This window comes from Alosa pseudoharengus, unplaced genomic scaffold (assembly GCF_046254945.1).
Source record: "Alosa pseudoharengus isolate Yale_2024_CS ecotype anadromous, Long Island Sound unplaced genomic scaffold, YU_APseudo_1.1 YU_APseudo_1.1_scf_11, whole genome shotgun sequence".
Classification (NCBI taxonomy): domain Eukaryota; kingdom Metazoa; phylum Chordata; class Actinopteri; order Clupeiformes; family Clupeidae; genus Alosa; species Alosa pseudoharengus.
The window spans coordinates 15,628,445-15,643,618 of record NW_027468576.1 but is presented as its reverse complement, the minus strand read 5'-3'; positions in this window follow the sequence as shown (position 1 = coordinate 15,643,618).

The window sequence follows — 15,174 nt, the reverse complement described above, 5'->3', positions numbered from 1 at the left end:
TCCCTCTTTCTACACACATGCATCTATCTACCCCACGGCCGCGTCCTCCTCCTATCTCCCTCCAAATCGTTCACATCCTCTGAACCCATCTCGGTGATTTTCCGCCGTGCCGTCTCCCTAAACAAGGATGCCTGGCCCATCACGGCTGAACACGCTGTTTCCGCCTCAGCTCTTGTCCGTTGCTATGGTCACTGCAATAACCCCCATGTACCTCGCCTGTTGTTTCAGCGAAGGGCTCTGATGATTTTATTTTGTTGTTGTTGTTGTTGAGGTGGCAAGTGTTTTAAAAAAACACTTTTAAAACGTTTATGCGCGTTTATGTGTGTTTGTGTGTGTTTGTATGTGTTTGTGTGTGTGTGTGTGTGTGTGTTGTGCCCCCCCCCCCTTGACAGGCGTTAACCAGACAGCTGTCATGTCAGATCAAAAAAAAACAAAAACGTTCTCCTTTCATTCCAGCACAAGTCATTACACATCATTCCTGCTGAGTCATTAGTATGCATTAAATGAAAACTGCTTGACATTCTGAAATATTTACATCCATCCAGCTTCAACCATGGAAGCTGGAAACACTATTAGTTCATATATCCTGCAGTCTAATACAAATACATATAATTAAATATTAATTGAGTTTGTTTATTTTGTCATGGATGTGGTTAAAGTACTACCCCTAATATATGGCCATGAATTATGCTACTATAAAAACCTAATTATATCTTAATTATGATGTTATAAAATATTTGTACTGATTACATAATGGATGCTTCTTGGGTTATTGGTGCAACATAAAGAGATGTTCCTCTCATCTCATATTCTCTTAAATAAACAGAGATTCTGTGCCTGAGTCTTTGAATAAGAGAGACAACAACCCTGACAAACAGATGTTTAAGCTCAGCTTCTGCTGCTCACCCACGCGGTGAGCTCTGTCGGAGTTCAAGTTCATTAGAGGTATTGAGGCAGAACAGCGGCCTGATTTCATTATTAATGTTCAGAGAAAAGTCAAAATTAAACCAGGAGCAGAAGCCGGTCACCCGTAACTTCCATAACAAATCACAGTAGTATTCCACCCCCACGCTACACCAAGACACACACACACACACACACACACACACACACACACACACACACACTCACTCACTCACTCACTCACTCGTACCATCATACACACATGCACCATCACACACACGCACACATAGAGACACCATGCACACATACACACATGTCAGTCAGTCTGATGAGTTTGTGATGAGCACAGAGAGATGAAGGTGGATGAGTTGTGTGTGTATATGTGTGTGTATGTGTGTATGTGTGTGTGTGTGTGTGTGTGTGTGTGTGTGTGTATGTGTGTGTCTGCTCTGATATGCAGCTTTGCCTTGCCTGCTTACGTGTGCAGATGCGTGGCCCAGGTAATTACATTGCCAAGGCAGAATGGGCTTTCACAGACTCCATTTCGGTTATCAAATGTGTCCAATTCTGATCAGAGATCAGATTGCGCCGCATAAAACCTCGTTAATTACGGCAGGTTAGTGGGCACCAAGGCAATGAGATGGCACTCCGGTAATTGAAAAGGCTTCCTGCCACACAGTGAGACTGTAAAGAAAGGAAGAGAGAGAGAAAAAGAGAGTGAGAGATTAATATTGTGCCATGAATCTGGTGGTTCATGGGTAAATGTTTGCATTGGTGGACAATACTATGCATATGCAAATACTTAAGTATGGTGTTGTCTTTTTGAAAGGAAGACATGACTCTAATGAACTTTGTGTGTGTGTGTGTCCAAGTGAGCTGGAGCCATTTTAGGGATGAGCCTGTCACAGGGGGGTTTGGAGGTTAAAGAGTGTCACCCATTTTTGCTGATGAAGCCAAACAGTGTCTGGCTCAAATGGAGTGTAAAAACCTGTGTGTGTGTGAGTGCGTATGTGTGTGTGTGTGTGTGTATGTGTGTGTGGTTGTGTGTGTGTTCAAAGATTTGAGCACTGAAGTGAACTTTATAAACACTGACAGCGGTCCGGTAAACAGTAAGATGAAGCCATGCATTAACATTGTGTAGCTTTCATTTTGCCTTTGGATTGGTTGTGTACATTGCCTAGCATGGTAGAAAATACTGCATCTGTAGCATTATAGAAAATACAGTGTGTGTGTGTGTGTGTGTGTGATGATGCCATGACGATGCCATGTTTACCCATAACCACTAGTGCAGAAAGAAAGAATGAATAGCACAAAGCATGCTGCGTTTGATCAGACCTGTCTAAGCGTGTAACATACTTCCGTCAGTGTTTGGATCTGTAAATTATGGGTAAGGCTATTTGCACCCCTGGTACAATTAGCAGTGTATGCTATTCGTACCCTGGTGCAATTAGAAGTGAATTCTATTCGTACCCCGGTACATGTGTTCTAGTAATACCCCGTTTGGTACAAATATCAGTGTATGCTATTTGCACCCCTGTGATTTATTCTGGCATATTGATCACACAATGTAATAATAATAAAAAAAACAAGCAACATGTTTTTTTGTTGTTGCATAACAGGGTGTGAATAGCTCAGCTGTGTAATAGACACTCTGAATAAGGTATGCTGTTTGCATCAATGTATAGTTAGAAGTGGATGCTATTCATACTAAGGGTGTCATAAAATCGAAATCGATCGAAATTACATCTCAATCTCGAACTTCGAACTTAAAAGTAGAATCGACAATGCAGCCACACCCCCAATGTCACGTCCAGCATGTATGCCAAGATGCACAAAACACACATGCACGTGCTGAACTGCAGCGTCAACACTCCTCTAATTTTAGGCTGCAGCAAGTTAAAATATAGGCCTACACATCAACCTACCGAAATCAAAGCCCCTCTTGCTACTTTGAAATCACCGGTGTGGAAGTATTCGTTCATTCACGTCAATTAAAACTAACTTAGCTTACTCAACTTAGCAAGTGAAAAGATGGTCTAATTACAGTCCAAAGTTACTTTAAGGCTTAAAATGCACATTTATAAGTACATATTCCATGAACACTAACCTTGGGTCTCTTCGGAGTGTGCTGAAACAATCAAATTAACATTCTGTGTTGTTTCATTTTACTATGTTCAAGTCTCTGTTTTAGCCTAAAGTTAGTTCTGTTTACATTACAACCTCGTGGTTGGAACGGCTTCAAAGCGGTTTCAAAATAAAAGCCCCCCCTCCCGAAAAAGAAAAGGAAAAGGCCAAAAAGAGTAAATAACATATAAAGAATGCATTAATAGTAATTTATTAGTAGTAGTACTATTAATAGTAATTTAAATAAGATCGAAAATCGAATCGAATCGTGACTTTAAAATCGAAAATTACATGGAATCGAGGATTTGGAGAATCGTGACACCCCTAATTCGTACCCTGGTGTATATACTGTAGTATTGTTTGCTATTTACACCCTGGTGCATGAGCTAATTGTTGCAATCAAAACTTCCGTTTGAGAACCGATTTCTTGTTCAAATTGCGCGCCTTCTCTCCAGAGACCTTGGTACACATGCACACTCACTCTCCCAAAACACATCACACGGGGATTGATCCCCGGTCTCCTGTGTGATATCCCATGTCTGTGACCACTGCACTATGCTCTTCCACAAGGAAGTAGTGTTTATACTTATAGTTTATAGGCCTGAACGTCATATTCACAAAATTTCTGTTAACTAACAAACTGACGGTTGTATGTGTTCACTGAACCAAGAGTATGAAAATAAAACACAACTTTTGCTTTCACAACTTTACCTTTCAGAATTCTTCACTTTCTGCTGATCAAAAAACGAATGTCCGCCATGTTTTTTGTGCATGTGAGCAACGTCTTTTTGTTGTTATGTTACAGGGTGTGAATAGCTCAGCTGTGTGGCCAAGGCTATTCGTACCAGGGGTGTAAATAGACACTCCGGTAAAGGGAATTATTCCCCTGTGTTAAAGGGGTGATAGAATCTAATGAGTTTACCTTGGCATAGTTGAATAATGTTGGGTGGGTAAAATGGGCATAGGCCTACAGGAAACCTTAAAATCCCATTGTCATCTCCTTCATTTGCAAATCTCACAATTTGAAATTGTCAGTGTAAAATGGGCGATTTGCAATTAAGCTGTGGCTGCACCTACTGTAGCCTGGCTAGCGCCACCACTTCTCAATGAGACGTGGTCTGGGAACCAAACGTTTATTTTCTCGTATTTGAAAAAAATGCCCAGATCCGTTTATTGGGTGCCACGGATGTCTATCAAATGCGTCTGTGCATAGCTCATCATCGTCTTGCTTTCCCCCTTGTTCTGTGATTGGTCGCCTATCTCAGGCGAAAATTTGCTCCATGGTCTCCAGGCTGCCTTAGCAGCGTGAATCAAATTGCGCGCAAGGCAGCATGGGAACACCCAGGCTAGGCTGCACCATATTTGGCCCTGAAATTCACATACACATCAGCCAATTTTCTGGGCCGGTGCAAAGCTCACACACCACTTCACACAGCTAAGCTATAGGAAGTATAACGCATAACTCTTGCTACTTGTTAGAAGCCAGCCGGAAAGCCGAGAAGCCAGCCGAACTTAGACCCTCCCACATAATTTTAGGTCAGGAAGTTTGGTCTGGACTTGTTCCGTTGTGGAGCAAATATGCCTGAACCAGAGCAGTTCGGACCAGAAGAACTCCTGCTTGCTAACTTGCCAATGTTAGATGGCTCACATGACATTTCAGACGTGTTTTGGGATTACAATAAAGGCCTTTTTAGAATGTGCAGTGTCTGTTTCTCGCTAACTTTCACAAAATCCGGTAAAGTTATGTAGGTTAGCTGTGTTCCCCCAGCTAACTTTGTTTGCTAAGCTAAGCAAACAAACAAACAAAATTCCTCATGTGGTGTGGAGGACAAAATTATATGGTTTTTTGAGGTAACATGCATATACTGTACAATACATCTGTATTTTGGGGTTACATAGCATATGATTATAAGAGTCTCATATTCCCTCCATCGTGAAAAGAGAGTATAAAGCTAGGGCCACTTTGGTCAACTGAAGTTGATACAGAAGTTTGAAGCAGCATCCAATTCATTACAACCTCTTTTATGAGAGGCCCAGGTTGTTGGACAGCAAAAAGTGCCAAAAAAGTGCCAGTAGAGAAAACATACAAAAGAACAATACTTGACAGTCAGAAACATTTCATTCCAATCACTGAGGAACTGGTTCTTCCTCAGAATCTGATTCCTTCTGGCTCAATCATGCACAACTCCATGTGTATTGCCATGGGGATATTGTTACTGTAGGCTAAACTGGCTTTAGAGCATAACGTAAGGTAAAACTTGAAGTGAGTAGTCATTGGCTGCAAGGTAATTAATTATTCATGTAGAGATGTGCAGAAAACCAGTATGCTTAATCTGCCGAAACGTACCGGTTTATTTTCCAGCCTAATTATAGGGTTTTAACTGAGCTTGTGAAATAAACATTTTTGGACAGACCAAAGTTGTATACCTTTGTGTTAACATCACAGAACAAGGTAAAATGCCCCGTTCATCCATTCCATCACCCCTTTAAGGTGTATGTGTGTGTGTGTGTGAGTGTGTGTGCGTGTGTGAATATTGTTTGCATGTACAGTACATGTGTATGGGATGTTGAGTGTATGCACACATGAGTAGGTGCATGTATGGGGAATTTTCACTGATGACAGTTAGTCTGCCATGACAATTTCGGTGAACACAGCATATTGATGCGCGCACACACACACACACAGTCCAAACCAGTAACCCCAGCATAAGGGTCAATAGGCTAGGTGTTTGAGCATGAATGTGTATGCCTGCCCATGAACACAAATATTCAGACATGTGCCAGCAATGACTACTACACCTCTCAATACCCTATAAAACCATGAAGCATATCCAGTTATAGTTCCACACATTACATGGCGATACAGAAACACACACACACACACACATACACTCCCTGGTGCGTCTATTCTAAGCTGTGGTGGGTGCATAGACGCGTCGTCTGTCTGCTCGCCAGAGGTTCAGGGGTTACCGCCGCTCCCTCGCCGAAGACAGATGAGCTTCTCAAGGAGCCCCGGCGTGAGCTTTAATTTCTCCCCACCCCCGTCCCCCCTTCCTGCATCCCTCCCTCCCTCCTTCCCTTCTCTCTCTCCATCCGCCATCCCTTCATCCTGCAGCACCGAGCCACAAATCAATACAAATTACAGCCCCCCTCTAAAGCCATGGATTCTCCTACTCCTGCCTGCGCTCCCCTCTCCTCTTCTCCTCTCATCTTCTCCGTCCTCCACACTTCCAACACTGGTACTGGCAGCAACAGTAACACACACACACACACATACATACACATACATACATACACATACACTCATGCAAACAAACACACAAGCACAAGCACACACACACACACGCACGCACGCACGCACGCACGCACGCACGCACGCGCGCGCGCTCACACACACACACACACACACACACACACACACACACACACACACACACACACACACACACACACAAATTAAGCTGTCCTGCGTGTACAGCCTAAAGATAGGAGAACTACCTACTAATCAAACGAAGGGGGTCAGCCAGTTGCCTGGAGGTGAATCTCTGCCCTATCTTTTCCATTATCGCCCTGGGCGGCAGATGAATAAAACATGGGACAAATAACACCCCGGTCGCAGCGCTGATTACTACGCATTGGGATAGCCCTCCGTTCCTACGCACAAAACCACGACAAGCTGTCACTGCTCGCACGCCGTACTAGCCAGAGGCATGGCACAGTCCTCACTGCTGCCATGCACGACAAACACAGTCAAGTTTGTGTTTTTTTTTCTTCCGTGCACAGATTTAATTACTTTCACACACATGGTTTCGGTTGCGTATCAGGCACCACAGGCATACATCTTTATACATACAGTACACACCGGACCGCACTGTGTGTGTGTGTGTCAAATACATGTACTGATACCTCATGCACAGAGAAAAGGGAATATTTTCTAACGACCCTGCCAAAGTCCAGCTAAAATAACAGATGCCCAAAAGATATTGGCTGAATTTCTTAGTATCTAGGAAAAAGAATGCATTGCTCATTTATGAACGTGGTACGCTCCTATACATTTGTTGGTACACATATTTGTTGAGTGCTGTGAATAGCCTCTGGCAGTAAATTGAGATCATGAGGGAGAGGGTAGCACAAGGGAGAGGGCCTGGGAAAGCAAGTGGAACCAGACAATACCGGCGGAATTGGTCCTCAGCTTCTCCCTTTCAGAGGACATCAAAGACCTGCCGAGGAGCGCGAAAGTCCGCACACAAAGACAGCCACTCCATCCATCGAGGAGTGTTAGAATGGTTCATTGTTGAGTAAGTGTCTAAGTGTTCAAGTTTGGAGTGTGTGTGTGTGTGTGTGTGTGTGTGTGTGTGCACGTGTATCCAGTGAGTGGACCCCCATTGCTTACCCCTTCCATGACTTCCTTTCAGTTCCACAGTGTTCACTTTGTTCTACTCACCAGCTCTTCCCCATATGACACACATCAAAACTCACACAACCAAGAGATCATCCTGCAACCAAAAGGACCGTCTCGCTCATCCATCAAAACTCATATAGCCATCAGATCAACCTGCAACCAAAAGGACTGTCTAGTTCACCCGTCCAAACTCACATAGCCATTAGATGACCCTACAACCAAAAGGACGATCTCATTTGAACCATTCGAGAGCAGTTTCACCTTAGCTCTCAAATCCTCTCCTCTCTGATACCTCTCCCATGTGGATGGTGTGAGCGGGGGGTTTAGGTCACCGTGAAGGAGGTTCACATCATTGCCCTTCCATCTCCTCTCTCCTTATCTCCTCAATCCAACTGTCTTCCTCTCCCAATCCCACCATTTTGTACACAGAATACATTGATCCTCCCCTCTCTAAAGTAAAGGTTATAGTTCTTACACTTCTGTATTACCTGTATCATTCTGCGTAAATATACCTCTCTCTTTTTCTCACTACACACACACACACATTGATCTTGCAACTTTTTGGGTGTTTGCTGTGATAAGGTGAGCATGTGCAATTAAAGGAGGTGTGCGCAGTGTGTATAGCTTTGTACTGGGGGGGGCATTTTGAAACGAAGCGTTGAACTCACAGCTGATAAATCACGGATGCCACTCTTACGGTAAATATTTGCATGGGCTAATTGGGATCATTAATGTTTGAGGCTGCCGCACAAAGGCGTTTAGGCAGTGCGTCGAGTGACTGGTTAAGTACACACTCTTGTGTGTACTCAGAGCATGGGCATTCTGAGTGTGTGGGGAGCAGACGGATGTCTGTGTGATGTGATGTGTGTGTGTGTGTGTGTGTGTGAGAGAGAGAGGAAATAGCAGTGTGACAGTTGGCACACGGGCGCACACACACACACACACACACACTCACAGTGTCTTAGTGCTCTAATTGGCCATGCTTTAATAACCCTGTGGAGCGCCTGTTGTGCTGAGCCTAGTTCCCATCTACTCTCCTGACAGGGTGCAATGTGAGGATATTACTCCAGAAACACAGTCATTAAAGTGTACACACACACACACACACACACACACACCACACACACACACACACTGCATAATGATGAGATGACAGGAGCTGAATGTGCAAGTGAAGGTGATTAATTACCTTCTCAAATTCCCCCAGTGGTGCTGTGGTGTTTGGTGTTGTTGATTTGACTACTACCTGTTCATCCAAACATCCCAACAGCTTCACACAACATGCACAAACAATCTCCCTCTCTTTCTGTCTCTCTCATAGATACATGACTCTAATAATGCTGTCTGTTTCACAAACACAAACAAAAGTAGCGTGTGCACATCCAAAAATAGGTGCTGGATGCCAAAGTAAAGCTGTAAAAATCCCAAGGAATATCCGCACACTAGCTCCCCCTTTTCTTCTTCTGTTTATTAGAGTTTACACCATAAGTTACATTTTGAGCCTCAGCTCTTCATCAGACACATACATACCTGCACACACACAAAATATATCCCTTACACTCCATGCTTTCCTCTTTCAGCCACACACAGACTCTCTCTCTCTCTCTCACACACACAATTATTTGTCTTTCAATGTCTCTCTACACACTCATATACTCGCACAAAACATCTCTCTCTCTCTCTCACACACACACACACTCCCAACCCTAGCCTCCTCTCAATAACTCCATCTGGCCTCATGCTGCTGTTCTCCTCAGGGAGCTGTCATGTGAAGTGAGTTTAGGTTAAGTTGCTGGTTATTTTTAATGATGTCTGAGTGACACTTCCTCTCTCCTCTCCTGCCTTGCGCCTCCTCGTTCGTGCCTCCCCTGCAGGGGCAATAACTCCAGCTGCCTCAGCTCTACCCCTGACACCTCATCAAGCCAAAGAAATAACACACACACACACAGATAGGGAGTGGGAAGAGTGTGTGTATGAAAGATAGATGTATGTATGAGGTATGTTTTTGACAACTGTGTAAGTTATTCTTTATCAATAGTAATTCTGCAAAAATGGGACTGAAATTAATTATTGACAGATGAGCTGTTTCTGTGTCTAAGTGTGTGTGTGTGTGCATGTATGTGTGTGTGCATGTGTGTGTGAGTATTTGAGGACAGGTGGTGATTCTCCACACAGCTATATAAATGGAGGTATAGAGAAAGAGAGAGTTTGAGAGAGAGAAACCAGCTCGACTCCCACCGTGTTTGCTATGGTTCAGGCAGTTCCTATCTCAGGCACAGATCTAATCTGACTACCCCCAAACATGTCACTCTGAGTCAGCCCACGCCCCCCCTCACCTCCCCTCTTCTACCCCACACTCTCCTCCAGAGGCTAGGTGTATTGATAAACAGTGAGGTTGGCTGGGGTCATTGCGCGTGATTCAGTGCTGGGGAAACACCACCAGATGTTGAATGACCTCGGAGCCCGGGAGCTCCCGGTTCCACATTCCGCCGAGGCCTCATCCGTATGTTCCGCCGCTCCGAGCAGTGGTTCCTTGGCGGACCACGACCACGGCGCATGATGGATTAAAGTGATGGATTGCGTCTCACCTGGCCCGCCATGTCCAAAGCAGGTGCTGATTGAAAGGTTAGACAACACAAACCAGCACGCGGGCATGCCTGCCTCCCTACCCGCCTGCTGGCAAGAGCTCGCTCGCCATTGGGGATAACACACAGACGAAACTGGTGCTTTCTTAACAATAAAGCAGGGAAGTCCTGTGTGGTATAGTGAAGGCTGTGATTTATATGTCCCTAGCAGCCTGGCTTGTATAAAAACTAGATTTGGAATGTTTTGTGTGTGTGTGTGTGTGTGTGTGTGTGTGTGTGTGTGTGTGTGTGTGTGTGTGTGTGTGTGTGTGTGTGTGTGTGTGTGTGTGCATATTGCTCCCAGTCTGACTGTAGCCTCAACCAAGCTCAATAATTCACCAAATTCTTTTCTCGTTTTTTTCTTCTTTTCATCTTATTTTCCTCACCTTCCTCCTTCCTTCCTTCCTTCGCTCTCAGACAAACAGAATTCTCTCCAGCAGAGCTGCCCGAGCTCACGGATCACTAGCTTTGATTCTGGTGATGCCTGGCAAAGAGGGAGAGAGCTCGAGGTAGACAGGCCTGCTGAGTTCCAGAGGGTTCCCTGCAGCACCCGTCTCTCCAAACAAGCAAAGACGTAGACAGAGGTGGGAAAAATAGATTAGCGCGAATGGCTAAGTTTGGATGCTGCCCACTGGACAGGCACTATAGCATTATCCTTTACAAATTAGCCAATGCACTTAAAATAACTCTGCAAAAACAAAGTCTACATTGCAACAAGGTAAAAGACATGAGGGTATACTTACATGTCAATGTCATGCATATGCACAGATTCTACAATGCATGTCATAAAAGAAAAGAAAGAATTGCACACCATAAAGACACACTGGAAATACCTTATAACCTGATCAAGGACACGGGGGAATATGCACATGTGAATGAATTAGTTTTGATATGAAGTCGCTCTAGGATGAGGGTCAAGGTCAAACTGGATGAGTGTTTGTGTGATTGGCACAAGCACAAAGGGAATGCCATAGAACAATGATTCCAATAAACACAATGAAGCAACACAGAGCAATGTGATTATGTGCAGAAAAAAAACCTTTTAGATTTGGAGAGAGAAAACATAAAAGGGTAAAAGCCTTATCTATTTTCACACACACTGAGCTAAATTTAATTCCAACAAAAAAGAGTGAGTTTGAGGTGGCATGTGCGTGTGTGTGTGTGTGTGTTGTGATACTCTATGCATGGGATGCAAACAATAACTGGTAAATGAAACTCACTGATGTGTGTCCAGAGTGGAATGAGGGGGGACTATATATGTACATTTCTCTGTTTGCGCAGGGCAAACATTTATTCAGCTTGGAGAGCCTCTCTGTTGGTTGGGTACATTTTAATGAAGAGTCAACAAGCTATACGTCGAAGTGTGCATCAACACGTGTTTTTGTTTATGACTCAATAAAGCTATATATTTGTGTGTGTGTGTGTGTGTGTGTGTGTGTGTGTGTGTGTGTGTGTGTGTGTGTGTGTGTGTGTGTGTGTGTGTGTGTGTGTGTGAAAAAGAGAGAGAAAGAGTGAGAGAGTGTGTCTGTGTGTGTGTGTGTGTGTGTTTATGTAGCTGCGAGTATTTGGCTCAAGCATTTGTGTCATGTCTCATTGAATCAACACTGGCCCTGCATCGTGCCCCGTAGTGCCAAAGGAAAAAGCTGGTGATTGTTACCCCCGATTTTTCCCTTCCCTGCAAAATACATGATGCACAAAATGTTGCTGTGAGACAAAACAAGGCTGTCAGACTGGGGAAGACAAATGAGCAGAGCGCCATCAGAAATCCAGGCCAAGGCTTCCCATTTACTCTCATGGGTGAGCTAATGCCGAGTACATTTGTGCGCCGTGCGATATGACAGCACGCTTTCTCTTTACTGCTGCCGAGGAATACAAATAACAAACAAGATTGTCTACACTATATGTGCTGACAGGGCCTTTGTATACAGCAGAACAATACAATGAAAAAAGAAACACCTAATTTCTAACACAGTGGCTACAATATGTCATTATGCTAGCTTCATCTCAAGGACTAGTGCGGCAAATGCATAATAAACATGACACAATGAGAAAGGGAGGAGTCCCTATGAGTCTATAGAAATACCTAAATGCCTCTTAAAACTGGGTGTATGAAAGCTTTATATCTTTACGGACTGGATGAATGGATGTACTGATATCCAGACACACTTGTCCCTAAACATATCCAAAGTGATATACAATAAAGTGACACTTTATGGCACTCACCATTCGCAGTGCTCAGTCCGAGGGGCGGGATAATCGGTTGTCTTTCAAATTCCCTCTGCACGCAATAGGACAGCGCTGAGTCCCATGCGTTTTCCCACTAGCGGAGCTATTTGGATGGTTCAAACTTTTGCCAACTTAAAACAAGCTTAACTCGTGTCACACTGTTGGCCAACAGCAACATCCATCTTCTTTGTTTTCAAGTAGTAGGGAATTCAAGCCAAACCGTTGCAACTCTGCCATCAATCATTATGTTAAGCCCACCTAACGACTCTATACATGATTTGATTGGCCTGATAGAAGTTCAATTTTTCAAGCTCACAAGCCAACGGAGAGATGCTAGACTAGCCCTGGAAGCAAATATAATTTGCTGCCGCTAGGGTGCGTCTAGATTTAGCAGCTTGCTATTTGAATTCCATGATCTAGCTCTACGCCCCCTTTCGCCCACTGCAGTCCTCTGATGAGTGTCTGCTGCGTTGACCATCCATTAATGCTAAGAGGTCACAGTCAAACATGTTTCTCAGTGATACCTTGTTGGTGGAGTTACGTGAGCATCACCCAGGCTGGCCTCTAGTGGCCACCATTTTAGAAGCAACTCCCACTCACAGCAGACCACGACCTGTGCCCTGGTGTGGACGACAGACACTAGAGAAAATTATTTCACTGTCGACTATGCTTAGGCTATGCTTATTTATTCATAAAACAGATTATTTTATCCAAAGCAGCTTTCAGCAGAGATGTGTTTTATTTTTTATTGAGGTAATCTGGTAATCTGGTGTTGGGATAAATGAACACCAAGATTAAAAACTTGGAGCATGGAAACAATGTGTTGTTGCACAACTCAGTTGTTGCACAGCTTCTTGTGTCAGACTGAAATTGTGAAATGTGAGTGCGTGTCTGTCTGTGTTTGTGTGTGTGTGAGTGTGAATGCGTATGTTCATGAACATTGTGGTGATTTCTACGCCATGACCCTGATGAAGGGGTGAAAATGGTCAAAACGTTAAAGCCTTTCCTGTGGGATTTCACGACTACCCTACCTTGAGCTGTGGTTAGCTCAGATGCATGGGTTCATGGGCTGTGTAACTAATGTGCGAGCCTGGGATTGATTTCTGCCCTCGTGTGTATCTATAATTGGGTGATTGATATGGGTAGGTAGGAGAGGGAGGACTTCACTGAATGTATTCTCTCCTGAGCTGCTGACCCTGGTGCTGTGCTTAGCTCAGTAGACCTTGCCAGTGGTACAGCTCTCTTCAAAGTATGTACAGTATGTGTGTATTTTGGGTGTCTCTAGGCACCTGTGTGAGTGTGTGTGTGTGTGTGCATAATGTGTGTGTGTTTATGTGAGTATGTTTGTGTGTGTTAATGTGAGTGCGTGTCTGTCTGTGTTTGTGTGTGTGTGAGTGTGAATGCGTATGTTCATGAACATTGTGGTGATTTCTACGCCATTACCCTAATGAATGGGTGAAAATGGTCAAAACATCAGGCTGGGTATGGAACCTATTGGACTTGGTCCTTCTGTACCATTACATTTACAGTAACAGGGGGACTGTGTCCAGTTTCAGTATAGGACACAAGGATCAGTAGCTCAGGCACGCTGTTCATGTGTGCCTGAAGCCCTTTTGGATCCAGTGAACGGAGGGGAAAATGCCAACGTAAACAATAATTTGTTCTTCTCTTATCTCTGGCACGTCAAGAGAACTTTTGCAATGTGAAATGTTCAATTACTGTGAAACGGAGGCTCTATCCACGTTCAGCAAAACTGAGACGACATACAGCATGCTGATGCTTCCCTTCCTCCCTACCCACCTCATCTCATTTCACTGCATGCTTCTCCTTTTACATGCTTGTTTTAGTTAGTGTGTATAGTGTGTATGTACTGTATACATATGTGTGTGTATGTGTACATGTGAGACAGTGTGTGTGTGTCTGTGTTTCTATGTACTGTATATGGAGTGTGTGTGTGTGTGTGTGTATGTGTGTGTGTGTGTGTGTGTGTGTGTGTGCGTGTGTTTCTGTGTGTGAGTGCGCTAGGAGGAAAGTGTGGGGGTGCACCATAACTGGGTTAGCTTCTCCATTCTGCCTTCTGTTGGGGGCTGTAATGAAACCTCTTTGTTATTGTTTTCAGTGCCAGCGAGTTCATTCTAATTCCTGTCACTCTTGCGCTCGCAGTGCAACAAATGCGGCCCTCGTGATGTGTGCTCTCACCGCCGCTTAGTGACACTCTCTTGTTTGTTAGCCAGAGGGGAAAAGGAGTTTTTCGAGCCCATAGCCTCTCTTGCACTTCAACCACCCCCCTCCCCTCAACACACACACACACACACACACACACACACACACACACACATACACGTCCAACATTAGGAGCCGCCATGTCCCACAAAACCTCCGTTCGCTCAAAACAAATGACTCGAAATCAAAAGGTGGTTCAATTGGGGAAAGCAGGAGGGATTTAGCCGATAACTGATATGGCGCTTGAAGGGGGGCCGCAGCGATACACACCTAATACAAATATAAACCTGCTGTAATCCACCTCCCTGGAGGCCTGTTTGTCTGTGAGAGGCCACCATTGATTTATTTTGGGAAGGGTAGAGGGGTGAGGGGGAGGGAGGTGAGGGTGGGGTGTGGTGGGGGGGGAGGGGGGGGTTGTATCAGAGCCTGCTGCCATCCGCAGCACATTGAGTTATTGGTTTATCGAGCCGCGGAGAAGGAGAGCGTGTCAGAACGGTGACACGGGAGCGTGGTCCGGGACACGAGCGATTGCCGGGTCTTAAGCACTCATAATGGCGCCATCAGCTCAGCGTGCCAGAGCTGCTGATCCTTGTGTCCTATTCTGAAACTGGACACATAGTCCCCCTGTTACTGTTAATGTAATGGTACAGAAGGACCAAGTCCAATAGGTTC